The sequence below is a fragment of the Peromyscus leucopus genome, chromosome X (assembly GCF_004664715.2).
Source record: "Peromyscus leucopus breed LL Stock chromosome X, UCI_PerLeu_2.1, whole genome shotgun sequence".
NCBI classification, from domain to species: domain Eukaryota; kingdom Metazoa; phylum Chordata; class Mammalia; order Rodentia; family Cricetidae; genus Peromyscus; species Peromyscus leucopus.
The window spans coordinates 9,363,314-9,390,836 of record NC_051083.1 but is presented as its reverse complement, the minus strand read 5'-3'; the positions used below and the strand labels follow the sequence as shown (position 1 = coordinate 9,390,836).

General features: G+C 40.5%; 1 pseudogene; it reads left to right on the top strand.

Annotated features, from left to right (window-relative positions):
* The first annotated feature begins 25,493 nt into the window (after positions 1-25,493).
* On the top strand, positions 25,494-25,687 carry LOC114697613 (annotated as a pseudogene).
* Positions 25,688-27,523: the final 1,836 nt, after the last annotated feature.

Sequence of the window (27,523 nt, the reverse complement as noted above, 5' to 3'; positions counted from 1 at the left end):
GCCATGGATGTCTGCATCTAGATTCCTCAGTCCTTGGATGGGGTTTCTGGCACAACTATTAGGGTGTTTGGCCATCCCATCACCAGAGTAGGTCAGTCCCGGCTGTCTCTCGGCCATTGCCAGCAGTCTTTTGTGGGGGTATCTTTGTGGATTTCTGTGGGCCTCTTTAGCACTTTGTTTCTTCCTTTTCTCATGTGGTCTTCATTTACCATGGTCTCCTATTCCTTGTTCTCCCTCTCTGTTCTTGATCCAGCTGGGATCTCCCGCTACAACAACTCTTATAAAGGAAAATATTTAAATGGGGCTGGCTTACAGTTTCACAGGTTTAGTCCATTATCATCATGACAGGAAGCATGGTAGTATTCAGGTAGACATGGTGCTGGAGAAGGAGCTTAGAGTTCCAAATCTAGATCTGCAGGCAGCAAGAAGAGACTGAGACACACTAGGCCTAGCTTGAGCTTCTGAGACATCAGAGCCCACCTCAGTAATACATTTCCTCCAACAAGTCACACCTACTCTAACATTGCCACATCTCCCTCTCAGCACAGGATATAGTTAGTAGTTGTTCACCTATGTCATACTTTCCAGGCAAGAATTGTGATCAAAAGGAACAGGCATGCTTTCCCTGGGGTCATTTATTATCACTATGATATTAGCGAGTCTGCAGTTACCTGCAGTGCTAGGTCAGAATGACCTGTGTGACTGTAATTCCATGCCTTGTGTTTCTTCAGCTTAAAGAATTTTGTTCCCTCATTTCAAGTGAGACAGAGGTGTGTGTATGTATCCAGGGGTTCAAATCCTGCCTCACTAGAAATGGGAGAAAAAAAGGAAAGAAAATAAATCTAACTTAATTTCTAGATTTCTCAGTTTGGTCACAGGTTCTTATCAATAGTTGGCAGATGTGTCAGGAAACAGTAAAATATCTCTAAAGTCTTAATGTAACAGAGATTGTTTCTCACATTATACAATCAGCACAGTCAGCAGGAGACTGCACTCTACAACCATCCAAGTCACAGAAAGCCCCGCCATTCTGACTGAATTTCTGTCAGAACACATGACTTCCTCCCAATTACATATACAACTATTATACAAAATCCAATTACATGGCTGCAACCTCCAGCAAGGGAATCTGCAGACTGTAACCTTCCTGTGTGTGACTGTAATAGAAAAGAAAATCAAATGGAGAGTGAGCACATATCACTGGCTCTGACACAATGAAAAATACCTAAATCTCTGGGTGTGCAGAAAAATCTGGTGAATTTTAAAACTCCTCCACATTTTTGTTTATTCGAGATGGTTATCTTTTGTGGGAGCCCGTTTTCAGGTTCCTCGTGGCTTTACCCAGCATGTCTGCATAGAGAGGATGATTAGGACCACAGGCCTGAGTGCAGGTGTCCGAGATGGTCTGCACTTGGCTGTGCTGGGGGGAGGTCTTTTGCTCCACCCCTTGGCGTCTCTATAAATACCCTGGGGCAGAGACTGTCAGGGCCCGTTGGAATAGGTTCCAGGCCCTCTTGAGGCTATCCTTTATTTTCTATCTTTTTATCTCCGCAATATAAATCCTTCTATCTAACATTTCCTGCTGATCACACTCAAGAAAACTCTGGGGAGCTGTGGGGTTGATGGGTAAATGCCCCACAATCTTTATTTTATGTGTGTGGGTGTTTTGCCTACATACATCTGTGCACCAGCATGCATGCCTGGTGCCCATGGAGGCCAGAAGAGAGAAGTGGATCCCTGGAAATGGAGTTATGAATGGTTGTGAGCCACTGTGTACATACAAGGATTCAAACATAGATTTTTTGGAAGGGTAGATAGTACTCAACCACAGAGCCATTTCTCTAGCCTGTATTCTTGTTTTTTGCTTGTTTGCTTTTTCAAGGCACAATTGGGGTAGAATTCAGGGCCTTGCACAATCTAGGCAACTGCTCTATCATGGAGCCATACTCCTAGCCCCCATCAGTTGATCCTAGGCATATCTGGGCTAAGCAATTCTAAATTTGAACGTGCATGCTAGCAACACATTACAATTGTTTTGGGGAAGAGACTGTTAAATTACACTTTGAGACAATTTGGTAGTCAGAGATTATTGCCTTGGCTTATTTATGAACCTTGAAATAGTTGGACTATACAAAATGATGTACAACTGAAAAGTTATGTTAATGTTAATGTTCACATCAATCAACTCAAGCAAATGGAGTGGTGGTCTATCAAAACACCAAAGAGCAAGATAAGCATTCTTCCATATTCCACTTGAAAAAGTAAAATAAAGAACTCCATGAGCCGGGCAGTGGTGGTGCATGTCTTTAATCCCAGGACTTGGGAGGCAGAGGCAGGTGGATCTCTATGACTTTGAGGCCAGCCTGGTCTACAGAGTGAGTTCCAGGACAGCCAGGGCTACACAGAGAGACCATGTCTTGGGGGAAAAAAACAAACAAACAAAAAAAGAAAAACAAATCAAAAGAACCCCTCAGGATTGTTTCTATGAATCATTTCCTTTAAAATATAAATTAAATGTTTCCATTAAAGTCATGCCATCTAAGCATTCATTCTCTCTCCTTCTCTTTCTCTCCCTCTCCCTCCCTCCATCCCCATCCCTTCCTTGTGAACCTTCTACCTCCCAAATGCTGAAATTACAAGCATGCCCAACAAAGCCTGGCCCCATCTCTTTCTTAGTTCAACAAAATCAGATTCGTTAGCAGACACGTATTATGATTTCTTAATTTCTTAATCTTTCTTAATTCAATAAAGCCATTTACAGACAAGTACTGCACTTTACCTCCTTCAAGTGAATATGTGATTTACACTCACTCTATAACTGTTTGTTAAATGTATATTATATCTGAGACACTTTCCTCTAGAGAGAGAATGGTGGTCATAACAAAAAAAAATCTGACTCATAGCATTTACACTGTAATGCATAAAGACAGGCAAAAAAAAAAAAAAGCCATTCGGTAAAATAAAGGCTGTATCAGGTTGTAAGTATTAAGGAGCAAAACAGAGCCATAGAGCCAGGAAGAAGGATGGGAATTGACATAAGGCTTGTTGCTGCTTGGAGGATGGGGGTGGTGCTGTAGCTCTGTGGTAGAACACATATTAGTACGTAGTATGTCATAGGTACAAGGACTACCAAAAAACGAAAGAACTATTTGGGGAATAGGGTGTGAGAAAATAGGAAAGAAGCTGTGAGCTTCCTAAAGGACTGCTGTGAACCAAGATAAAGGTTGTGGTGAAAAACAAATAAATTAGTACCCAGAGATTGGTGATGATAAAGGTTGTGGTGGGGATAGGATGGAGATCCTGCAAGAACCTGCAAAGACCTGCCAGTGGTAGTAATGGAGATTGCGGAATAGATTTTTGTAACCAGAGAATGTACAGCTCTGGGAACCAGTCTGGAGTCTTGCTCTCCATTGATCTGTCTGCCTTTCCTATACGACTATAAATTCTTTGACGCCAACATATTGAGTCAATAAATGTTAGATGAATAAATCTCTATGAAATACACTTTTGAATATTTTGGTCAATAATTTTAGACATTTTAAAGGACAGTATGAGGGTGAGTTTAAAGTGGGTCAGCTTGGTTAGGCTGAACTATATTTTTCAGAATTTCTTTGTTTCTGTTTAGGGACAGCCACAAAAGAGATCCTGAGAACTGAGCATGGTGGCTATGCCTGAGAGTCTATCACTTGAGAGGCAGAGGCAGGAGGATCAGGAATTTAAGGTCATCCTCAGCTACATAGTGAGAACATGGCTAACCTCGGCTACATGAGACAGAGAGGGAGATGGAGATTCCAGACTCAGGGCAATTTTCAAGTAGTAAGCAGCAGTCATTTTGCAGCTTACAGACATTGTTGGTCTGCTGACTCACTTGTGTGATTGATGACAGCACAAAATAACTTTAAGGAAAATTAGGAAATTGTTTATTCTGAGTCATAATCTAAATATGATTGATTATGACCAAAGAATACAAATTGCAGTTACCCTGAACAACATGTCCTGAAATGAAAACTTTTACATAAACATTTACAAGCGAAGGAGCAAAGGGTGGCATAAATCAATGCATTCAACAAATAACTTGGTGATGATGTTAGGTAGGTGGGATATACAAGACAGGGAACTCTTTCCCATAGTTTTCAGGTGTCATCTAGAGTTGCTGAAGGTGGTGATCTGCTAATCTTAATAATACACTCCAAATGGCCCATTGCCAAGTAATCATGAGAATGTCAGTTCATATCCAAGGGCTAAAGATAGATGGATATTTTTCTAAAAGGTCAAAGATATCCCAAGATAATTTTGGCTCTGGACATTCAACATTCCATCTCTTTATAATCCCCATGTTCTACTATGCTGGAGTCAAACATTCTGCAGGATCTTTAACATAGATGCATCTTCGTGGGGATATAAATACTTCAATTATCAACATTCTCAAAGAGTTAAGAGAAAATAATGGTCTGGAAATTTAGCTCAAGGATAAAGTACTTGCCTAGTATGTCCTATGTTCAATCTCTGGCAACTGCCTCTGACACACACACACACACACACACACACACACACACACACACCAAAAATGTTGTACTCATGAAACAAGACAAGAACACTATAATCAAACATTCAGAAAACAACCCTAATCTAGACCATATACTTGTAGGAAGATCTCTTGGCCCCAGGCATTGGAGGCCAACATGGGCAGCATAGCAAGATTTTATTTCCAACAGTCAAGAATGTATGCAATGACCACATTAAATACAGTCTTTAAGAATTAAAAAATATTTTAGAATTGTTAAATTAAATTTGACCAAACCCACCATGGTGCATAACCAACTGTAACCTAACTTAATGTGGAAACAACCTGCAACTTAACAATATATTCTTATGATAAGCAACTGAGTCTCCACCCATTATAGCAGCTTAGCTTTCAGCAAATCATAGGATACAACCTGCTTAGATATCTTTAAAAGGCAAACACTAAAATGTAGTCAAATCTAGCTATTTTTATGCATCTACTCCCTTTTCCTTTTCTTTTTTCTTTTTTGTTTTGTTTAGTTTTGGTTTGGTTTCATTTTGTTTTTCAATACAGGGGTTCTTTGTATAGCCTTGGCTGCCCTGGAACTAGCTCTGTAGACCAGGCTGGCCTCGAACTCACAAGGATCCACCTGCCTCTACCTCCTAAGTATCGGGATTACTCTGATCTATTATGTTTTCTATAAACACTGCCTGCCCACCCTCCTGAGTGGAGCTCTCTAAACTTGTATTGATTCAGGGTGCTGCCACTATATGAATTCTGTCTCTGCTGATGATAAAACTTTTACTAAATTTAGTTTCTCTAAAGTTTTTTTTCTTCTTACAGAATTACTTAATATGTTAAGTATTATTAATAGAATAATATTACTAGGTAATATTAATAGAAAGGTGCTGGGGAACTAGTTCAGCCACAGATCAGTTTTCTAGCATTCATGAGGCCCTTAGTTCAGTCCCCAGCATCTCAGAGAAAGCAAAGCAAATGAAAGAAAAGAGCAAGAAATAGAAGTCTCTCTGAAAATATAGATTAAGAAATCACATTTTCTCTTTGGCACTTTTTGCTTGCTCTGATGAAATCAACTTCTGCATTCTGAGCTTTGCTATGAAGAGGCATATACCTAAGGGTGGCTTCCAACAGCCAGCAAGAAACAGAGACTTCCCAACAACCAGATGATTGAATTTGGAAGTGGCTGTCTTTTGGTAGAAACTGAGGATGACTGTGGTCCCAGCAGACACCTTGATAGCAACATATAGAAGAACCAGAACCAGGCATACTCATTAAGCCAGCAGAGGTACTCAGAGGTACTCAGCTAAGCTACACTTGAATTTCAGGTGCATAACAGGGACATAATAAAAGTTATGCAAACACATACAAGACATAATATATCCTTTTGGATTTTTTTTTTTAAATTTGAAAACAAAATTTTTTGAGACAGGATAAAATTTGATTATATTTTAGCCCAGGGTAACCTGGAACTTGTAACCTCAGCCAACTTAAAATTATTGATCCTGCTTCAGCTTCCTGAATGCTGGGGTTACAGTTGTCCACCACCATGTGTATAGTGTTTGTTGTTTTGAGTTGCTAAATTTGAGAGGAATTTGTTATGTAGCCATAGATAACTAATACAATGATCATGGATGATTACTAATCTCAAGCCAGTTGAGCTCTATTCAGAATCTACAGAGTCATGCCCTGAGGAAATAAATACACAGAAAATAGGGAGCATCACACTTGGACTATTCTAAATGGTGTAAATTTTGTTCTTTTCTCTCTGTCTGTCCAAATGTGCCATGGAATAAGTTTCTCCAAAGAAGAAGATAGGTTCCCATGAATACTGAACTAACACTAAGGCTGAGAATCTTAAAGCCTTGAAGAAAAGAAAACTTATCAGGCTGGGGAGTTGGTTCAGCGGGTAAAGTGTGTGCTGTGCAAGCATGAGGATGTAAAAGCCAGGTGTGGCAAGTTCAGCGAGAGACCCTATCTAAAAATAAATACAGTTGACAGAGGAAGATAGCCAAAGTTGACCTTTGACCTCCATACATTGTACACATAGTCAATGCATACATGCCACAGAAAAGAATTGGAAAATGTATTTGTCTGTGATAAGACTTTCCTAAGAATTTTCATAAATGAATAATTTACAATGTATCAAGATTCCTAACCCTGAGTGACATGTATAATTATTAAGGTTGTATAGTGTAGGTATGTATGTTGTGAGAGAATTGTTTGCACTGCCACTCTGATGTGCCAAGGAAGCCACCCTGAATCAAGGATGGAGTCAGGGATTGGCTGACTGGGATTATCCATAGAGATGTTGGAGGACTGAGGAAGTCAAATAGAGATGATAGGAAGAGAGAAGGAGAGGCTGAGGGGACTTTCAGGGGCTTTTAGATTGAGAAACCATGAAGAGTAGGGTCTGCCAATTGCCCCTCTGCTGTTCCTTGGATTTATCAGCTTTTTAACCTTAATTTCTGACTCCCAAGTTTTTATTAATACTAGTAAAATTTAGGCAAACGTTACACATGTAGGACTGCCTACAGTATAAGTTAGTTACAAAGAACTGTGAAAAACCATGACCCCTCTACCTTGAGGATTAGCCTTGGTTCTGAACATATATACATACATACACATATATATGCATGTATATATATATACGTATATATATATATGTTGCTCTTTTACTTTACTTTTTGATACATTTGCATAGTGTTGCACTGATCATATAATTAATACTTTTCTTACATGTTGAAGAAATAACTTCCATGAAAATAATGACAACTATGATATTAGATTACAGCTCAAGGATTTCTATGTGAAAAAAAGTTCTATAGAGCTGTTTGGGACTGGGGATGTAGCAAGCATGGCAGAGTGCTTCCTTAGCACTCACAAAACTCTGTGTTTGATCCCTAGCACAGCATAAAACTGAGCATGATGGTGCACACATCTAATCCTAACACTGGAAAGTTGGAGGCAGGAGAATAGGAAGTTCAAGATCTTCAGCTATGTAGCAAATTTGAGGCCAACCTGGGTTCCAGGAGGCCCTATCTCAACAAAGAGCCTACTTTTGTAGTTTCTAGACAGAAATATTTTATATTGTGATCGATGTATCATATGTGTTTAAGGACTCAAAAATATTAAAGACAAGCAAAGCAAGCACATATCTGAGACACTGAGGTAGGAAGATTGCTATGAGTTCAAGGACAACCTAGACTGCAAAAATGAATACCAAACCAGTCAGGGTTGCATAGGGAGATTCTGTCTCTAACTAACTAAATGAATAGTAAGTTAAACCAAAAAAAAATTAATTAATTTAAGGCCTACACTAGCAGTGGTACCTAAACAAATGAAAGCAAGCAGATAAGATTTCATGTAGGAACTAGTGTTTTTGCCAGATCAAAGATGTTACACTCATTGAGACAATAGAGGGGCTCAGTAGCAGGATACTTGCCTAGCATGCCCAATGCTCTGGTTCACTTTTTTCTTTTTATTGTGATGCTCAGGAACAAATGCCTCACACATGCTAGGCAAAGGTTCTATCACTAAGCCCAGCAAAACACTGGATTAGGTCCCCAAGAACCACAAAGAAAATGATTTTTTTCTTCAACACTCATAGTTTCTTATTAGAAATGAACTTCTGTAATAAAAATAGACAGTTTTGTGAACAAGATATTTCATATAGGAGTCACTCTAGTAGTTCTCAAAGAAATTGTCTTGAATGGTAGCTTACAAAGCATCTTTAAAAACAACTAGTGTTGCCAGGCAGTGGTGGCTCATACCTTTAATGTCAGCACTTGGGAGGCAGAGGCAGGCAGACAGGCAGAGCTCTGTGAGTGTGAAGCCATACTGGTCTACAGAGTGAGTTCCAGGACAAGCTCTAAAGCTATACAGAGAAATCCTGTCTCAAAAAACAAACAAACAAAAAAAACAAACAAAACCTACTGCATTTTCAGCTGTGTATGTTGACATATATCCATTATCTTAGCTCTCAGGAGGCTGAGGCAGAAGCATCACGAGTTTGAGGCTGGCCTGAGCAGAAAGACAGGGAAAACTGAGGGAAAATAGAGAAAGGTAAGAATCCTATTATTCTTCTAATTCTGGCTTATATCTCTTGCTGACTGAGGATCAAGAATTTTGATAGAATTGACCACACCATATCAAAGGCTTACTGCAATAGAACTACATTTATGTGCTGAGATACAAATAAGAGTACTAAAACTGATAATAAAACATGCTAAAGATCAAAATATATGTCATAACAAACTCCTATGATCTTGATTTTAGCTTTATTAGCAATCCTTTCTTATCAATAAATCTGAAAGGAACTCCACAGACCATTATACAATCTCATTTATAAGATGGCCTTGAACACCTGATCCTTCAGTTGCCACTCCTTGAGTTCTGCCTAACCACACCCTGTTAGGCAGTTAATATGACTTTCCTGCTGTGGGAGTTTTAAGACGGGATTTCATGTAGCCCAGGTGTGCCAGGAGCTAGCTGAGGCTGGGGGATAACTTTGAACACCAGAATCTCCTGCTCCCACCCTGGAGAAGGAGATTACAGACCCATGTGCCATTACCCTGATTTACAGAATGTTGAGGAATTGAATCAAGGACCTTTGGTATGCTAGGCAGGCTCCAGGCTCTCTGCTAAGAAATTCTTTCAAATTAAAAAAAAAAAGAAGGAACCAATTCACCACTTAATTCTCAAGTGTTTTATGTAATCTTTAAACCTAGTTATACATTACATCCTTTGAACAATGTAACTTCAAAAGCCATAAAATCACACGGGTAGCTATTTAAATGTGTATCTTTTTTATGTATGTACTCAAGTCTTTTTCTTTGAGTCTGTAAACTCAATAAACTCCAATTCTGCTTTACAGTGACTCATCCTGAATTTCTGAGGCATAAGTCAAAACTCTGATTTACTGGAGTCGAGGTCTCTGAAGGCCCTTCAGGCTACACAGAAAGCAACATCAAGTTGCTTCTCCTCCAATTCCTGTGATAGAGCTGAAATGCATAGCAAGCTTCAGGCCATCCTGCTGGGCCTTATAAAAAGACATTGTCTCAAAACAAACAAGCAACTACCAAGTTCAGACAAGTGATAAGACAGAGTAAGTCAAGATACAAAGATAGACAATTAGGTGATATGGAAAGGAAATGGACTCCTTCACTGGAGCATCTGACTGAAGTCTCTTGCCAGCTGGAAGTCAAGAATTCTAACAGACTAATATGTATGTGTGTGCACGTGCCGGCAACAGTGCACATGTGGAAGTCAGAAAACAACTTGATGTGTAACTTCTCTCTTTTCACCATGTGGGTGAGTCCTGGGGTTCAGAGTCAGGTTGTCAAGCTCGGTGGCAAGTGCCTTTACCCATTGAGCCATCTCACTTGCCCCCATATTAATGCTTGCTTCCAATAAAGATGCCCTTAATTCCTACATCTTTGTTGCTGGGTACACCTCGGGAAGCACCTTGCAATACATTTCAGTTCCTCAGCAACCTTTTGAGGGTATCTTAATAATCCACCAAAATGGCTACAGTAAAAACAACGAGGTGAGACTCTTCATTGAGAAATGCATCCCACAGTCTCTTCTTTCCCTCAGCATCATTCTGACTATTAACCCCTATTCTTAAATCTTTTAAAAAACATCTTTTAATACATTCCAGCTCTGCTTTATATTGACTTCTTCTGAAATTGTTTTTTATGACAAAACCAAACATCAAGCTTTACCTGAGTGGAGGTTATTGAGACCTCCCCAGGCTGCTACAAGTTACAGCATGCAGCTGTGTCTCTGTCCCAGCAGCCCACTGACAAATGGAAAAGGAATAAGTCTATATGAGCAGTACTTGGGGGAAGCTATACCTGTAAATCAAATGTAGGTAAAGCTTGTTCATCTAGATTCTTCTTGAACCACAGTTCTTCTAATCTGAAGTTTCTGCTATCTGCCCAAATCTCACTAAGAAAAAAAAAAAAAAAACAAATACAAGTAGAGATTGATGGGAGAATCAGTTTTTAAATCAGATTCCAGCCTGAGGCAAATGTGATAGACCTCCCACCTCAAAGATTCCCCCATTCACAAAAAGGGATGTATCTCAAGGTTTTTCTTATGGAATGGTGGATTTGGGGCAGCAAATGCGGCCCTATATGAATGTGTATTGTTGACACAAGCATGACCATGTCAAAGTCCCCCATAGTAATGGCAAGATCTTCTATGGTTTGGGCTCAGGGGGCTGGAAAGACCTTCCCCTGGTCAGAGTACAGATGTTGATGAACTGTTGACCTTGAGCCAAAAAAAAAAAGAGTATGTTCAGAAAATTGTCAGCCACAGCTTCCTTTCCTGGGTGAGAGGGCCAGGCAAATATCATCATTACTGGCTCTTAATAGCCAAGAACTATTAACTTAATAGCTAAGAACTTAATAGTTAAGAACTAGGCCTCAGTTCACAAACAAAGGGTAATTCAAACACCAATGCCCCTGACAGTAAGGTCAAGGAGAATTGCATGTACCAGGTATGCCTGGGCCAACTCCCGCCCCCCAGGTACCTTAAGGCAATAACCAAAAAGGACAAGGACTGGGACTTGTCCAGACTTGCCCAAGAATGGAAAGCTATAGCCTTAGCTCATCCCTCATAGACCTAACCAATTAGAGATGTACTAATACATCTTGCATTGGCTTGCCACTTGCATAAGCCAATCCTAGGCAGAATGATCACATTGCTTTTAGAATTCCTTTAGTGTGTGTAAAAGAGCCTGCAAGCTTTTCTTGGAGGTTGCCATTTTTGCCTTTTTGTTGAATACGCAACACCAGCATGCTGGTACCTTCTCAAGATAATAATATGATTGCATATATGGATGGTGGTCTTTTGTGGGACATCTCCATGACCCTAACACTGGGATCACTGCAGTCTGAGACTACTCTCCTACAGAGACCCTCTACTGACATTAGTTAACTCACCTCCTCATTCACCTGTATATTAAAAAAGGAGCTGAGGCGTCAGGCTGCTGCTTCATTTCCATCAGATTATATAGCTCACCTGTCCCCAGCTCTTCTGTATGTGTGTCTGTCATTTTTTCATTCCCCTTTACCCCAGTCAAGGCAATATGAAAGTGTTCAGGTAGAGGCAGTGTATGGAAAATCCCAGTTCATTTTTCCAGAATGTAGTGAAGTTGTTTGTCTCTGGATCTATTCAAGTCTTTTCTTTGACAGTTTGCTAGCCAAAGCTATCTCTCATCTTCTTTTTTAAATGTCAGCTTCAAGCCAGGCCTCCTGTGATGCCATTAAGCACACCAGCTTTGTAAGGGAAAGTGATAAAGGTTGGGAGGAGGAAGGTGTGGCAGGGAGGAAAGCTGAGATAACAAGACTGTTTACATTGCATATCAAACCAAATGTGAGGGAAAGGTAAGCTATTTCTTCCTGGCAAGGCACAGCTTATTTCTCATATGTTCTTATTTTCATCTTCAGGTCAAGTAGGGTCCAATGTTGTCTTTGTTCTTCCTAGAGAAAGGGGTAGAGTGCCTTTAGTCTTTGGAAATCTGTGTACTGCATTTAGTCAAAGAGGAAGGCAAAAAGAGATCTCCTGCATGTTTCTCCTTAACTGACTTCATCTTGTTAGTGGTAAAGGGATAGAGACACACAGCTCTACACTGCCACCCTCACCAGCTTGAGAAATCCCCCTAGACTTTGTGCCTTTGCTATGCAATTGTGCTGGAATTCTTGCTACTCTCCTAGCAAAGGTCTTCAACCAGATTCCAGCCTCAGAGGTTTTTTTCTCTTTCCCATGACTCCAAGATTTTTTCTGCTTTTTTTTATACTGACTCATTATCCCCTTTTGAAAGATAAACTGCCTTTCTATCATGTCTCAAACTCAACCACCCTTTGGATTTGAAAGAGGAATATTTTGTACTTCCCATAACAAGTTGCATTGTATTCTAGACCTGTTGAATGTATTGATGGTATCTATGAAAGAATGATGAGATTTGGGTGGCATTCAGATATTTCTGTGTCAGGATCCTATAGGAGAGTCAACCTGTGCATCCTGTAGGAGCAAAAAGAAAATTTTCCTCTGCCACCTGAAAGTTCACTGTAATGAAATGACAACATGTTAAATAGAAAGGACATCACTTCCTCAACAACAATGGAACCATGCACGGTTTAGGAGAACTAGATGAAGGCTGGAGAATTGAAGGTTACGTACTTTTCTTCACAGAGAAGAGGAAGGTCTTGAGGGACTTTAAATGGTTATTAAGGAAATTAATAGATTCAGGGACAGAAACTAGCTTGAAAAACAATTCCCTTTGGCATTTGAATGAGCCCTTGGGACTGACAGCATCTAGAAACAAAGTCTGTCTCAAATAGGCACGGTCTGCTTTTCTGAGATGGGTAATGAGACTTCCCAGTGGAGATGGAAGACAACTGTGCTCCCTTCTGTGACTCTACCCTTAATGCAAATTTTAAAAATTACAGAGAGAACCTCTTTTCAATGGTCAGTGATAATCTTTAGGATATTTTCAGAGCCCTGACACTAGTAATGGAGGTCATAAGAGTATATGAATTTGCCGGGCGTTGGTGGCGCACGCCTTTAATCCCAGCACTTGGGAGGCAGAGGCAGGCGGATCTCTGTGAGTTCGAGGCCAGCTTGGGCTACCAAGTGAGTTCCAGGAAAGGCGCAAAGCTACATAGAGAAACCCTGTCTCGAAAAACCAAAAAAAAAAAAAAAAAAAAAAAGAGTACATGAATTCATGAGTCAAAGGGTGTGGAGTGATCAAGACCCAAGGGTAAAACATTGCCATACAAAAGAATATCCAGAAACAGGTAGAAGAAAAGATATCAGAGATAATCAGAGCTAAATTCAAGAGTATGGCATGTTGGAAGTGAAGGGAAAGGAGCACTTTAGGGACAGAAGGAATTCTGAGTACTGGAGAAAGCTAAATAATATGCCAGCCAAGATATGTTAAGCAGATTAGCAAAGGCAGGTAGAACAGAGTAGTAAGTAGCAATAGGATATGCATTAGGAAACTCAGAAAGTTTGACTATGGAAAGGGACTGAGAAAGCAACTATGAAAGAAAATGAGAATGAATTGAAAAAAACACCAGGTGAAATAGGATGGGACTACAAAAGCCTTTTCTGAAAGGATGATAAATGGCACTGGTGGCAACGCTGGTTACCATGTGGAAAAGTCATGAGCCACAGCCACAACTACCTAGTTACAGAGAGCTTTATTAGGAGTAAGAGGGGGGTGGGGTACAAGAGAACCAGGCCTGGGAAGGAGCACATGCTGAGGGCAGAGAGAAAGATGGGGGGAGAGCAGAGCAGAGAGAGGGTAGGGTCTGCATCCAGCTTTTTAAGGGCTCCCATTATGGAGCTACACCACGCATGCACTGATTGCACATAGTCACCAACACACATTGATGGCATAAGCAAAAGGTAAGTCATGTAGCTAGAGTGAGGGCAGAATTCTAACATTTTCTTCTGCTGCTTTTTTGTTTTTGTTTTGTTTTAGTAGGATAAACATGAGCTGCAAGACCCAAAGTTACAAGTTTTAATTTCCGTGCCTAAGAGATCCATAAAGCAAAAATGCCTCTGACCTGTAAGTCCCTTGCCCCAGAACAGGTACTTCCTGAGATGTTGGAGGCTGTTGTTCATGTAAGATAACAAGCCACATGTTTTCATTTTCTTAAAAAAGTTTGACCCAACAGCAGTGGATGTGCTTGATTACAAGTAGGCAGGCAGTACATAGGCAGGAAGTATGTCAGTATGTATGCTTGCTCCCATTGCATGAAGGCAGCAGGTACATAGCTCACGGCCATTTTCTGGGAACCCTGGAATGGACCTGGCCAGAGTCCATCATCCTGGCCAATATTTAAAGTTTGCTTCAAATTTGGCTCAAAATTGTGACAGTAGCCTTATTCTTACCCAGTGGGACTGACAGAACATATTTACATTTACATTTACATTTTTTTTTTCGGAAAGGAAAGTTTAGAAATAAAATGGTTGACAAATAAAAGCAAAAGATAAAAAGCTAGGGTCTAGTGTAGTTTTTATTTATTTATTTATTTATTTATTTATTTATTTATTTATTTATTTTACTCTTTGGGGACCCAGCACCCAGCTCCAAAATAAATACATGGAGACTTTTTCTTACTTATTTTTACTTATAAATGCCTGGCCTTAGCTTGTCTTGTTTTCTAGCCAGCTTTTCTAACATAAATTATCCTGTTTGTCTTTAACTACATTTTGCCTTTAGGCTTTTTACCTTTCTTTATTCTATGTATCTTTCTTTACTTCTTAGTTTGTGCCTGGCCATGAGGCTGGCCCCTGGTGTGCTGTGGGATGTTCTGTATGTCCTGTGGGAGCCCTTCTTGGGTTCTTTGTGGCGTTACCCAGCAGGTCCGTATAGAGGATGATTAGGACCATGGGCCTGAGTGCAGGTGTCTGAGATGGTCTGCACTTGGCTGTGCTGGGGGATGGTCTGTATGTCAAGTTGCTCTGATTGGTCAATAAATAAAACCTGATTGGTCGTGGCTAGGCAGGATGTATAGGCGGGACTAACAGAGAGGAGATAAAAAAAAAAACAGGAAGGCAAGAGACACTGCAGCCGCCGCCATGACCAGCACCATGTGAAGATGCCGGTAAGCCACCAGCCACGTGGCAAGGTATAGATTTATGGAAATGGACTAATTTAAGCTATAAGCACAGTTAGCAAGAAGCCTGCCACGGCCATACAGTTTGTAAGCAATATAAGTCTCTGTGTTTACTTGGTTGGGTCTGAGCGGCTGTGGGACTGGCGGGTGACAAAGATTTGTCCTGACTGTGGGCAAGGCAGAAAACTCTAACACTGGTGTCCTCCTCTCCTCCTTTTCTCACCCCTCCCTCCCCTCTCAAGCCTAGAGGTCTCTTCCTATTTATTCTCTCTGCCTGGCAGCCCTGCTTATCACTCTCTCCTGTCCAGCTAGCTATTGGCTGTTCAGCTCTTTATTAGACCATCAGGTGTTTTAGACAAGCAAAGTAACACAGCTTCACAGAGTTAAACAAATGCAACATAAAAGAATGCAACACACCTTTGCATCATTAAACAAAGTTTGCACAGCATAAACAAAGGTAACACGTCTTAAACTAATATTACATAACAGGCTAGGGAGATGGCTCATACTCTAAAGGCCCTTGCTATACAAACCTAATGATCTGAGTTCATCCTTATAAATGTGGAAGGAGAGAACTGATTCCACAAAGCTGTCCTCTGATGCCACATGTCTACCTACATGCTTTCCTTCACACATGTAACACACACACACACAACAACAACAACAACACAACATTTGTATTTGAAATCAAATATTGTCTCTATATCAAACTGCTTTCACAGCAAATTGCTGTGGGATGTTCTGTATGTCCTGTGGGAGCCCTTCTTGGGTTCTTTGTGGCGTTACCCAGCAGGTCCGTATAGAGGATGATTAGGACCATGGGCCTGAGTGCAGGTGTTTGAGATGGTCTGCACTTGGCTGTGCCGGGGGATGGTCTGTATGTCAAGTAGTTCTGATTGGTCAATAAATAAAATCTGATCGGCCGTGGCTAGGCAGGAAAGATAGGCGGGACTAACAGAGAGGAGAAATAAAAGGACAGAAAGGCAGAAGGAGACGCTGCAGCCGCCGCAATGACTAGAGATGCTGCAGCTGCCACCATGACCAGCAGCATGTGAAGACGCCGATAAGCCACCAGCCATGTGGCGAGGTATAGATTTGTAGAAATGGATTACTTTAAGATATAGATTTATGGAAATGAATTAATTTAAGATATAAGAATAGTTAACAAGAAGCCTGCCACGGCCATACAGTTTGAAAGCAATATAAAGTCTCTGTGTTTACTTGGTTGGGTCTGAGCGGCTGTGGGACTGGTGGGTGACAAAGATTTGTCCTGACTGTGGGCAAGGCAGGAAAACTCTGGCTACAGCAAATTTTGTTAATTGTTTTGAAATTCTTCACTCTTGGCTGTTTAAAAAACATTTACTATAGCCAGATGGTAGTGGCTCACGCCTTTAATCCCAGCACTCGGGAGGCAGAGCCAGGCAGATTTCTGTGAGTTCAAGGCCAGCCTGGGCTACCAAGTGAGTTCCAGGAAAGGCACAAAGCTACACAGAGAAACCCTGTCTCGAAAAATAAAAAAAAAAAAGAAAGAAAAAAAAAGAAAAGAAAAAAAGAAACATTTAATATTAGTCTTGGCATCAAAAACTAGCAAACTTTTGCTTATGACAAGAATTTAAATATTTTTATCTCTTCCACCTTCTAAACATTTTTAAAATATAAGACTTTTATTCAAATTTTTATCTCTTTCACTTGGTAAGACCTTTATCCAAGTGTTTTTTATTTTTTGAAATTAAGTGTAATTATACCATTTCCCCTCCTCCAGTTGCTCCCATGTATACCACCCTTGATCTCTATTAAATTCATGGCCTCATTTTAATTGTTACCTATATTTTATATATGTATTCTTTAACACATAGAAACAACTTGTTCAGTCTGTATGTTCCCTGTTAGCATATGTTTTAGGGATGACCATTTGGTATTGGCTATCCAATTGCTGTTTCTCCCTTGGGAAGTCTATTTCTCTCACTCTCAGCATTCCTTCATTGCCTATAGATCTTTGTCTAGAGTTTAGGCCCTGTGAGATTTCCCACTGCCATGTTAGCATGTCTATTGTTGCAAATGTTTTAATCTTTCCCCACCAAGTTATATACAAAGGCCCTGCTGCATTTTGGGAACATAAGTGACTTAAATGGCTTATGCCTGCATGCTTTCCTTCATTTCCTTTGTGCTGATTCTTTTAAAACAATCCAATCATAAAAGACTGTGAGGTCCAACCTCAGCCTATAAAGAAAAGGCATAATCACCCCCTGCACTGGAACAAAAACCAAGTGAACTTCTTTTCCTGGTGCACTTGCGAATAGCATATTCCTCTGATCAGAAGTAAAGTTTTGCCATTTTGAGACACATTCATTGGAATGGTGGTCTCTTTCTTTGTAACCAGGAACTTATTTCTAAAAGCTATCAATAGACTTCAAAAAGACTCTGGGGTAAGGGACTCCTTCTTTCCATGTCCACAGAATTTTTCCTGTGTTCCATCCTCTCTTAAACAGAAGGGGAAAAGAAGGTATAGAAGAAGAGGGGAGAACTAGGGTGGGGGAGGGAAAGACACACAGACACAAACACACACATGGGGAGGGAGAGGAGAGAGGGAGAGAGGGAGAGAGGGAGAGTTGCTGGAGGGCTTCTCTCCAGGTTCCACCAAGCCCCGCAGTCCCACGATCCAGTTATAAAATAATCACTCAGACGCTTATATCTCTTATAAACTGTATGGCCATGGCAGGCTTCTTGCTAACTGTTCTTTTATCTTAAATCAACCCATTTTTTTAAACCTATACCTTGCCAAGTGGCTGGTGGCTTACCGGTGTCCTTACATGCTGCTTCTCCTGGCGGTGGCTGCAGTGTCTCTCCTCTCAGCCTTCTGCTTCCCAGAATTCTCCTCTCTCCTTGTCCCACCTACTTCCTGCCTGGCAACCTACTTCCTGCCTGGTCACTGGCCATCAGTGTTTTATTTATATAGAGCAATATCCAGAGAGAGAGAGAGAGAGAGAGAGAGAGAGAGAGAGAGAGAGAGAGAGAGAGAGAGAGAAGAGGAACAAAACAAAGAAGCAAGAATGGTAAGAACACTACAAGGAGAAAAAGTTTAGTTGCCTAGACCCTCCTTCAACTCGAAGGAATGAGGAAAAGGCTGACAGTGCCTCCTCGATTTAATGATAGGGAGTTGAGAAGAGTTTGTTATCCAGTTTCCCAGGCCTCATAAGAGTAAAAATAGCTAGGCAGTGGTGGCACAGGCCTTTAATCCTAGCACTCTGGAGGCAGAGACAGGCAGATCTCTGAATTCTCAAGGCTAGCCTGGTCTACACAGTGAGTTCCAGGACATCTAGGGCTACATAGAGTCACCTTGTCTCAAAAGAAAAAAAAGAATAAAAAGAAATTCAAAGGTGCAGACTTATAAGACACAAGTAATAGTAATAACTGATCATGGAAATTCATTTCATTTATTTAGCACTTTAATATATTTTATGAGGATACTTTAATGGAAAATATTGTCTTAACTTTATGAGAAGATGAGAAGTAATACAAGATTCCTCTGCCTTGGAAAATGATGACAACACTGCCACCTCTCAGAGCAATCCCTCCTCTCACAGACCTGAAATTCATAATCTTCCTACCTCACTCTCTTCAGTACTGAGAAGACACAACACTGTGTAAAGCACTTTTCTTCTCTCTCTCGCTCTGTATGTCTCTCTGCGTGCGTGCGTGCGTGCGTGCGTGCGTGCGTGCGTGCGTGTGTGTGTGTGTGTGTGTGTGTGTCTGTCTGTCTGTCTGTCTGTCTGTCTGTTTCAGTGCTGGATACAGAACCAGGGCCTCATGGATGGTAGACAAGTGTTCTGCTATTGAGCTCTAGAAGGCACTAGTGCTCTTTACCGGAACCAATGCAATAGCACTCTGTTTTCCTCATGCTATCCTTGTCCCCTTTAACCCATACTTCCCATAGAAGCTATAACATAGATTAGACCATTAAGGTCCCCTTCTGAAAACTTTACAATGGTTTTTAACTGCTCAGAAATAAATGAAACCCCAGATCGTAGACATTTATGGCGAGATTCTACAGGGACATTCTCTTGCTCACCTGTAGAAGAAAATTAAGTTTTTTAAAGCTTCATCAGTTCTTGGTTCCAATGGACCCTATAACAAAAGGCAGATTAGCAAAAGAAAAACTACCATGTTATTAATGCATGCAGTGCACTGTACTTGGGAAAAATCACAAGGAATAGTACCAAAGGGTTGGGTGCAGTGGCCCACACTTATAATCCTAACACTCAAAAGCTGAGGCAAAAGAATCACTATTTCAAGGACAGGCTCACTGTGAGACTGATGAGAGAGAGAGGTGAGGGGGGAGAGGTAATGCAAAATACAGGAATGGTTGGTCAGTGAGGTCTTATAACTCTCAAATATGACAAGCTATCACTTTTGCTGTTTGTTGTTAACCTTCAGACCTTGATAGTGAAAACCTATTGCTGAAGACACTGCATACTTGAGTCATAGAACATGACTCAAGAACATAGTTCGGGGCTGGAGAGATGGCTCAGTGGTTAAGAGCACTGACTGCTCTTCTAGAGGACCCAGGTTCAATTCGCAGTACCCACATGACAGCTAACAAGTGTCCGTAACTCCAAGATCTGACACTCTCACACAGACATACATGCAGGCAAAGCACCTATGCAAATAAAATAAAAATAAAAAAGAACATAGTTCTTGTTCTCATGGAATGTAGTCAAAGAAATCATGTTAGTTGTTACCAGGAAACTTTGCCCTCACTAGCTACATTTAATGGTGCTAAAAGGCACTATGCATGCTACTGGATGAGAAAAGTAATCATCAAGTATCAAGTGTGAATTCTGAAAAGTATAGTATTGACTTGCCCAGCAAGATATGCCAACTATTTCAAAAGTGGTGCAAATGGTTGGGAGTAACCAATCACTTTCTCCTCTGAGTTACAACTCACCTGACCAGCTGGAACTCATTCTTGACACAGTTACTTAGGTCTTCTAAAAAGTTGTCTTTTAAATATAAGAAAGCTAATTATACAAGTTCTGGCATGTGTTAACTATTGTCAGGTCTAAGAGTGGAAAACAGATGCAAGCCTCTCAGAGAAAGAATACCACAACCAGGTAAGGACCAGTGAGTTTGAATACTCCTATTTGAATTTGGAACAGTTCCTGTCAGCTCTCAGACACCTAGTCTAGAGTGATGAGAGCAGGGGAACAGTACCTCTGAGTGGTGAGGGGGCTACATCTTCATTTGCATATGAAAGACACATTGCTAGAGTGCCTCCAGGAATCAAAGTATCAAAGCCCATGATGGGAAACAATTCAGTACAATAATACATGTAGTAGGGAAGAAAAAGGAAGACTGACTGAAAGAATAGGAACCAGCTGAACTAAAGAAGGGAAGTAGAGTATGGTAGTGGGGGAAGATATGGGGCAAGAGAACAAAGTATAATAACACATTTATATGCAAACTAAGTGGGTTTTTTTGTATTGACTTGTATGCTAATTTAAAAACAATTAAAGATATACTAATAATGCATGAAAAATACTGGCTTTGAACTCTACTTACACAGCATCTTCAGAAAATAATAATTTTGTAGAGAAATGACAGAAGCTAGAGTCAAGTTTGGTAATTGTAATTGAAGCACTCTGGAGGTGGGTGCAGGAGAATCAGGAGTTCAAGGCCATTCTCAACTGCATAGTGAGTTCAAAGCCAGCCTAGGCTAGACGAGGTCCTGTTTCAAAAATCCAAAAGACATGTTGCCTCACAACTGCAATTCAGTACTAAACAGAAGATGCAGTAGGATCTGCTGCAGATTTAAGGACAGTCTGGCGTATATAGCCAAAGTTCTAAGTCAGTCAGGACTACATTTAAGACCCCAACTCAAAAAAGACAACCCAGAGCCAGAAAAACTAATGTCACATATTCTCTCTCATACGAAGCTCCTGGCTCCAAATCTTTAGGTGTGAGTACATACCCTGGAGTAATTGAAGAAACCAGGTAAGTAAAATGGTACTCTTTCCAGAGTTGGCAGTAGAGGGGAGGAGCAATAGGGAAGGAATTACAAGCTATTGATGGGAGAAATGGAAAAATGAGGGTGTTCTAATTAGGGAGGGAAAGGGAGATAAACACAGAAGAAGGAGAGAGAGGGTAAATATAACAGTAAGAATGTCTAGAAAAGTCATAAAGAATACTATTAACTACCTACCTAAAAATATACCAAACAACTATGATACATATAGGCCTCTGTATACATATATAGTTTTAAATGAAAATTTTCCATCTGGGATGACAATGCTTCATCTAAGAGGACCATCTAACAAAACCCCCAACACCAGGTATGAGAAGACCTCTTGAATTGTTCATCAGGGTCATTCAAGAGACTCCCAAAACATTACAAACTGTTGCTATTGTCTCTGCTTGCCCCAGAGGTGGAAGATAAATCCTATTGCTGAAGACTATACAGTTCAGGAATAGTACCCAGAGCCCCCTGATCAGGAACTGACCTGAATGCCTTGTTCCTGAAGACCAGCTTTCATGATACCAGAAGGTGCCATGGAAGCTTCCAAAGGAGGGAGGCAACCAACAGTCCCACTCAGCCCATGGACCAACCACACCAATTATCAACATGGTTTAATAACTCTAGGCATACAGTAATGGCATACCTTAGTGCTAACTAACAGATCTCTAATTAGACTTAAGACCCAAGACCCACTGAATGAGAGGGAGATCATTCCTAGTATTAAAAATCTAGCCAATTACCCAGGGCTAGAAAGTCATGGATCTTAGAGGAAGATCTACAATTGCCACTTTACTAAAGCTACAAAATCTCTAACTACATTCTAAATATTTGTCCTTATTATATCCACCAGTAAGTGTAGTCCTCACCCCTTATCAAGGAATTTTTTCTTTGTAATAGATGGAGACCAACACAAAAAACCACAAGCAATCAAAATGCAGAGTAGCGTAGCCCAGTCCCAATGGATACATCTACAAAAACACATCTGCACCTAAGTGTCAGAGAATATTGGTTCTTTATTTCCACCATGTGGGTTCCAGGGATTGAACTTAGGTCCTCAGGATTGGCAGCAAGCACCTTCACTCACTAAGCCATCCCACTGGCCCCTGCTGCTTCATTATTGTTTTTCAAATTATTTATTTAGTTCTTTTCCTTCCTCCTTTCTTCCATCCCTTTCTCTCCTTCCTTCCTTCTCTACCTCCCTCCCTTCCTCCTTCCTTTCTTCTTTCTTTCCATCTTAGATATTTCACCCAGGACCTTGCACATACTAGGCAAGTACTCCACCGCTGCACTATACACCATCCTTAAATTTATTTTTAACTGATATATGAAGGCATACAAATTGTACATATTAATGAGTGTTCTGGTTAGATTTTTTTCTTCAACCTGACTCAAACCTAGGCACATCTGGGAAGAAGAATTTCCTCTGTTGCACTTATCTGATGGCAAGTCTGTGGGGAATTTTTTTTTTTATTAATGATTGATGTGGGAGGTCTAATACCACTGGGAGGGGTGGCACCCCTGGGCAGGTCGTCCTGAGTTATGTAAAAAGAAGTCTTCTGAGCAAGCCACGGGAGCAAGCCAATAAGCAGTGTTCCTTTATGTCCTCTGCTTCAGTTCCTGCTATTTCCCCCCCCCACTCCCGTGTTTCTTTTGATCATATAATATTTTATTACAGAAACACAAAGCAACCTAGAACAATGGGAAAATACATGTTGCTTTGTATCAAAGAAGCATTTTCGGGCACGATATATTCTGATTGTATTCATATCCTTCAAGATCCATCCTTATTATAGTTTTTTATGAAAAATATTTCTTGTTAGGGCCAGGAAAATTCTTCTGTGAGTTAAGGCAATTACCTTCAAGTGTAACAACCTGGAATTTTAACTTCGAGGCCCACATAGTGGTAGGAAAGAACAGACTCCTGCAAGTTGTCATCTGATGTGACAATTCTGAATGTGAACCTTGGCACATATACTCCCCCCAACAACAAACGAAAATTTAAAAATTAAAAAATACTTCTTTTTCAACTATGCCAAGCCCTTGATCAACACTTGGCCTTAAACTTGCTCTTTCTCGGCCTACAGCTTTGCTCAACTTATAGCATATCAATTTTAATGTTACTCCAGTAGAAGTTCTTCCTTGTTTCAATTCACTCTTTATGATAGTGCTATATCCCACATCATAATACATAGGGGGAAATTAGTAATAAACTTTTTGAATACTTGTACTGACTGTGTTAGTCAGCTTTACATTGCTATAACAAAATACCTGAGATAAGCAACTTAAAAAAAAGTTTTGGTTTCTTATTTCAGAGGTTTCAGTTGATGATGACTCAGCTCCATTATTTCTAGGACTATACTAATACAGAATGTTATGGTGGGGACCACGTGGTGGAGCAAAGCAGTTCTCCCTCATGTGGCCAGGAATCAAAGAAGAGAAGAAAAGGAGTGAAGGAGAGTACACCCTTCAAGAGCATGCCTCTAATGACTTCATTCTTCCACAGGGTCCACTTTCTACTGTTTCCACACACCTTTCAATAGCCTAATAAGCTATGAATCTATCAATTTATGAGACCAGAACTTCTATGGTCTGATCAATTTCAAAGGCCCTGTCTTAGAACACTGCCACACTGGAGACCAGTCCTTCAACACATGAGCTTTGCAGAGGGACATTTCTTTGTTTTGTTTCTTTTCTTTTCTCTTAAGACAGGGTATTTCTATGTAGTCTTGGCTATCTGTAAATAAGGGCTTGGGACTCACAGATGTCCTTCTGCATCTACCACCCAAGTGCTAGGATTAAAGGCATGAGCCACCATGTCCAGCTTCCAGGGGACATTTCAAATTCAAACCATACCATTATCTATTTTCCCCTTTAGAACTCATATTCCCTGACTACTTCCAAAGAAGAATCTCATAAAGTCCCACAGCAATGAAAGATGGTGGGCTGGAAAGATGGCTCAACAGTTAAGAGCACTTGCTGCTCTTCTACAAGACAGGAGTTCAGTTCTCATCACCCATGTAGAGTGGCTCACAGTCACCCTTAACTCTAGCTCCAGGGGGATCTGATGCCCTCTTTGGCCCTCTATGAGCACCTGCATAAACATAGCACACAGTCAGACACACACACACACACACACACACACACACACACACACACACACTCTCAGACACACACATAAATACTTTTAAATCCTTGTAAACTATCTTAAACATGTGAATTAATCACATCCATAATAGTGAGCAAGAACAGATGTTAACTATTATTAAATTAAAATAATTGCAATGAGAAAAAGTTTGCAACAAAACAAATCTGTGCTACCAGAAAATGACATGATGGCTTTGTGGAGAAAGGATCATTAATTGGGTTTTTGGGGAGCTGGCAATGTTGCTTTATGTAGGTGCTCACTATCTAGGTGTATTCAGTTTATATTAATATACCATTGGCATATGGGTGGGCTATTCACACATATAACAACAACAACAACAATAATAATAATAAATCTTTTAACTAAAAGAAAGGTGAGAGGATGTCTCGAGAGATGGCTCAGTGGTGGGTTAAGAGCATTTGCTGCTTATATTACTCAGGGTTTTCCAAAGGAACAGAACTGATAGAATGATCCTATATATATTAAAAAGGAAAATCTAACAGACCCACAAATCCTATGAAACTCAGGGGGAGCAATTCTAAATCCAAGGAAGAACTGACCTTGATTCAAAATAATGTTAACATAAACCTCTACATAAGAGCCAGGACGAGTAAGCTCCATTTCCGGCTTAGGATCAGGGTCTGGTGAAGGGGCTGTCTGTAGGCACCATGTGTAGATGTAACCAACCGTCTTATTAAATAAGAAACACAGAAACAATGTAAAAGAGAAAGCCGAGAGGTCAGAGCTCAGAGCTAAAATCTCACCCTTCCTCCTGCTGTCCCAGCTTCGCGAAAAGAGACCTACTTCCTGTCGGTTCGTCTTTTTATAGTATGTTGTTCTGCCTTCTCATTGGTTGTAAACCCAAACACATGACTGCCTCGTCACTGTCTGAATGTACAGCCCCCTAGGTCTTAAAGGTATATGTCTCCAATGCTGACTGTATCCCTGAACACACAGAGATCTTATGGGATTAAAGGCGTGTGCCACCACCGCCACACTCTTGCTATGGCTCTAATAGCTCTGACCCTGAACACACAGATATCTATGGGATTAAAGGCGTGTGCCACCACCGCCACACTCTTGCTATGGCTCTAATAGCTCTGACCCCCAGACAACTTTATTTATTAACATACAATCAAAATAATAATTCTGTACAATTAGATTACCACCACAACCATGTCGGGCTGCGAAGGTGGCAAAAAGAAGCCCCTGAAACAGCCCAAGAAGCAGGCCGAGGAGATGGATGAGGAAGACGAGGCTTTCAAGCAGAAAAAAAAGAGGAGCAGAAGAAACTTGAGGAGCTAAAAACCAAGGCTGCGGGCAAGGGACACTTGGCCACAGGTGGAATTAAGAAATCTGGCAAAAAGTAAGCTGTTCCTCATATCTGAGATGATGGTGAGCCTCTTCCATTCCTATTTAAACATCTGGATTCCCTGCCATAGCATCTTTGCCACCTACAGCTAGAATGAAGTGTTACCCTGGAGCCTGTTAAACATCTGGATTCCCTACTATAACATCTTTGCCACCTATAGTTAGAATGAAGTGTTATCCTGGAGCCTGTTGTACATTGAATAAACTTTTGTAAATAATAATAATAATAAAAATAAATAATAGTGGCTCATTGTCTCTAGTGTTCAGCAATTCCTACCTCAGCTGCGAATTTAAAGTAAACCCAGTCCGAAAGCAGATTAGAGAAACAAAAGCATACTCTTTACCCAGGCCTATACAGAGGCCAGACATTATATGACACAGAAATCACTGTCTCCAAAAGAACTGCAACTTATGCCAGTGTTTTTCAATGCTGTGGCAGACATAGTGGTCCTTTTTTTTCAGACTCCATTTTTGAGATTGAGACATTCATTATCCCAGCTGCTGAGAGGATTAGTGGCTAAAAGATGCAGTTCAGTCTCTAAGAGTTGTCATATGCCAAAAAGGACTTTAAGGTCATGCTTAAAGCCATGTCTAGGTGTAGAGCTCATCTGGTGATGGGCAAGGCTGATGGTAAAAGCTTGGTCCCTGTATCTCGAGACTATGCTGAAAGGCATTCTAGCTTCAGACCTTCCACAACCCCAGGTGAGTCCACATAGCACACCTCCACATACTTCTCAGATGTCCTGCTTTCAGAACAGGTTGACTTCTTCTGATGCAGATCTCAAAGATACATGTCCTGCACACCAAACTCTGGCTCAGACTCAGTCTCTGGGGAAGAGGGAGCTTGAACTCAAACAATCCCTTATGAAAATTAAAGGTGTTGACAGTTTAGAAAAGAGAAATGCTGTGTGCACAGTTAAAACACAAATGCAGTAACCAATGTTTCCCTTAGAAGATTATGTTAAGAGTGATAAACTGAGCAGGATATGGTGATACATGCCTTAGTACCCAGCTCTCAGGAGGCTCATGATTTAGAGGCATGCCTGACTAAACAGTGAGATCTTTTATCAACTAAAAATCAAACAAATGAGGGCATTGAGATGGCTCAGTGAGTAAAGGTGTTTGTCACATCAAGCCTGATGTTCTGAATTCAATCCCTCTGGGACTCACAAAGTGGAAGGAGACAACTGACTCCACCCAGATTGTTCTCTGACATCCCCACATACTATGGAATGTACAAATTGACCCATATACATACATACACATGCACACACAAAATAAATAAATAAATGTAATTTTAAAAGTAAAAATAAATAATCAAAAGTGATATATTGTGAAACTTTGGAAGACAACAATATGAAACTTTAGAAAAGAGACTTGGCTATATGTTTCAGTCTGAAGTATAGTTATTTTAAAACTGGAGATCCAGGCAGAAATGCTGAGTTTTCATTTGTGATACATTTTACATAGATAGGCTATAGGTTTATACTTTTTAATATCTAAGAAGCTCATACACACCAGTAAATAACAATAGGAATACTTTAGCTATACAAATGTTTAATGATATAGAACCAGCAAAGACTAAGTACAAACTCCAGTAATAAAAATATAATTAAAACAAAGCAATATTTCCCCCATTAAATTATCACACGCTAAAAAGTCCTAAAATTTCTAAACTTTGTGGGGGGTTGGGAAAACAAGCATGTGCAACAAGAGAGGTAAAAGTCAACAGAAGCTGGGCGGTGGTGGCGCATACCTTTAATCCTAGCACTCAGGAGGCAGAGGCAGGCGGATCTCTGAGTTTGATGCTAGCCTGGGCTACAGAGTGAGTTCCA